Source organism: Phytophthora infestans, genomic scaffold, assembly GCF_000142945.1.
Source record: "Phytophthora infestans T30-4 supercont1.18 genomic scaffold, whole genome shotgun sequence".
NCBI classification, from domain to species: domain Eukaryota; phylum Oomycota; class Peronosporomycetes; order Peronosporales; family Peronosporaceae; genus Phytophthora; species Phytophthora infestans.
The window spans coordinates 37,428-40,285 of NW_003303741.1; positions in this window are offsets into that span (position 1 = coordinate 37,428).

Below are 2,858 nucleotides of genomic sequence, written 5' to 3' on the forward strand. Positions count from 1 at the left end.
ACTCTTTATGTAACATGGGGCACACTGGATTGTACCCCGTTACAGACACCCTGCAAGCTCAAGACAGTTTTTAATTGACGACACGTTGATCTCCACGTTGCAGTCGAGATGCCTTGGACCATCTGCCCAGGTCACACCGAGCGCTTCACGCGGCTTGACGACAGGCACCACGATTTGTGAAATTCAACGTTGCGTACGTGGTATTGCACACGGTTTAACAAAGAATGTTTCTTCTGTCTCAACAAACAGCACATGTCGATAGATACTATTGATACCGAAAGCACTAAGAGAAAACATGCTGCTTGGAGCTGACGCTTCTTCAGCCCATTTATCGGCTGGTTATTCAGTCGAAACAAGTGAATACCGTCACGCCCGCGCGAGTGCTGCTGTCCTGTCAATCAAGAAATAAGACTGGCAAAAGGTGCAGACGAAAAAACTTGGCAAAAATATCGCAATATTTGCAATAGCGACAACCCAGCTTTTTCTTTGAGAAAAAATGGCTGGGGACCAACTGATTCGTTTGTCTCGGTGGGGTTGGCGGGGTGCACATGAAGACGGTTGCACTCGCGCCATTGCGGCCAGGTCTTATCGTGCACGAGCTCTCTCCTTTACATACAACCGTGGTGTAGCATGCCGTTCTCCTACGCTTGGCAGCATTTGGCTCGAGTTCAAGGTGTTCGCGCTGCAGAAGAGAAGTTGGACTCTCTGCGCACTATCAATGCATACGCCAACATAAAAAAAACGCTGCTCCATGTGCCCTACGAATCACGACCACCACCAAATGCGTTATCGCATATGGGTCTGCAACTCTTCGACCTGTAAAGAAGACAATTTAAGCTGTACGTATTGGCTCAAGGTTTTGTGGTGTCTTCAAACAGACATCAACGACTTTTTTTAGCATAGACAACACGCGTCTCCGGTCGGGTCGCCGCATTCAAGGCCCTTCACTCGTGTCATGAAGTTTGAGACTCGAAAAATGACAGAAACGTCAGCAGCACCAAATCGAATTCTAAATTCATTAATTGATCAGTTCTCGCTTAACCAAGGCAACGTTCCTAAGCTTCAAACAGTCCAAAACTTTGTCTACAATCACAAGAAAACAATTCTTCTCCAAACAGATATACTGGACGATATGATTTCCATTGCAAGAAGTGCGCAGTATTCTGACGATCTTGATGAATCGACTACGTTCACGTTTGGATATAACGTGGACAATGAAGGAGATCCGGTTCTTGGAGACGGGACAGACGAAGATCCTTTCGTTGTGGCGTTTTCTACGAAAACAATGATGCGTCAGTTGGATCGTAATCCCGAGTCCTTCTTATTTCATATGGACGCAACATTTAAGCTGAACACAATTGGGTTTCCTCTGTTTGTGTGTGGAATTTCAGATGCATCGCGGTCATTTTTTCCAGTGGCACTTTTTCTGGTTTCACAAAGAGCTGAAACTCAGTACGCAGCTGCGCTACTAGCAATTAAACAACAATTTCTTCGTGTTGTCGGACGTCCCGTGAGAGTTACGTACTTTATGGCTGACGCGGAGGACGCCCAATACAACGGATTCAGGCGCGTGATTTCGTCAGGGTCTGAGTCATCGTATATAATGTGTTGGTTTCACGTAGTCAAGAATGTACGAGACAAGCTGAAAGGACTTTCAGATGCAGCAGTGCATCTGATATTCAAACATTTATACGAGATGCACTATGCTCGTAATCACCTTGAGTACGAAGAGCTCAAGGCGACAGCATTTCACAAGTGGGCTAATGTGGATTCGCTAGGTAATTTTGTCGATTACTTTAACCGGGAATGGGTTATTTCTCGTTATTGCAACTGGCAGTGTTTTCATTCTCCATCCGGGTACGCTAAGACGAATAACCCCGCTGAGACATTCAACAAGCTGATTAAAAGAGACTACAGTCTTCGCGTACGTCTTAAATCGGGCGAATTGATGCAGAAAGTACTGCTTTTGTGTAAGCACCAATCTATTCGTGCCTCCGTTTTTGCAATTGAAGCCAAGCCCAGTGAAAAACTCGTTTCTCGTGCGAAAAAATTGTATTTATCACCGAATCTCGCTATAACAGAGAGACAATACGACATTCGCTTTTTGCTTGGCGAAATGAGCACGGCTGAAGATATACTCGTAGCTCGAAGCTACAAGAGTGGTGATGATTATCGGGACACACAGGATAAAAAAGAGGTGAACAAGCGGCGAATGGAGCGATGGGGTCAGCCGACACATGGATGGGATGTAAACGTTACTCGGCGCGTGTGTCCAAGTCGATCGTTTTTTAAATATGCATTTTGTGTCCACTTAGTTGTGTGCATGAAGATACGAAAGCTAAGAGTGGCTGGCTGAAAAAATGATCCACGTCCTCTTGCTAATCGTAGGATTAGACGAAATCTTTCCTCTAACAAAATCGGGATGGAAACTACCACGACCATCAACACTGTTGAAAGAAGCAACGGCGCGTCCAGTAATAGTCGACGGGGTGATCGATCTGGATCAGGACGCAACCTAGGTGGTCGACGTATCTCGGCAAGAGGTCGTGGCAATGGTATCTTACGGGATAGTATTGGTGATACAAGAAGAGATCGGACTGATTCCGCACGACGCCAGACAAATATCTCCCTTCGTGGATATAGGGGTAGAGGTGGCACTGGGGGACATCCCGAGAACTGTTGGTCATGCATTACAAAGAGAATAGATGAACCGGATTCTAATATTATTTGAATATATTCGATTTTAATATTGCATTTCCATCAGCTGGAGAGAAAATGAATAACTAAAGCCATGGGGTTGACTCTTGTGGCGTTTTGCCAAAATAATTTCGGCGAGTCATAGGGACCCTTTTAAATTT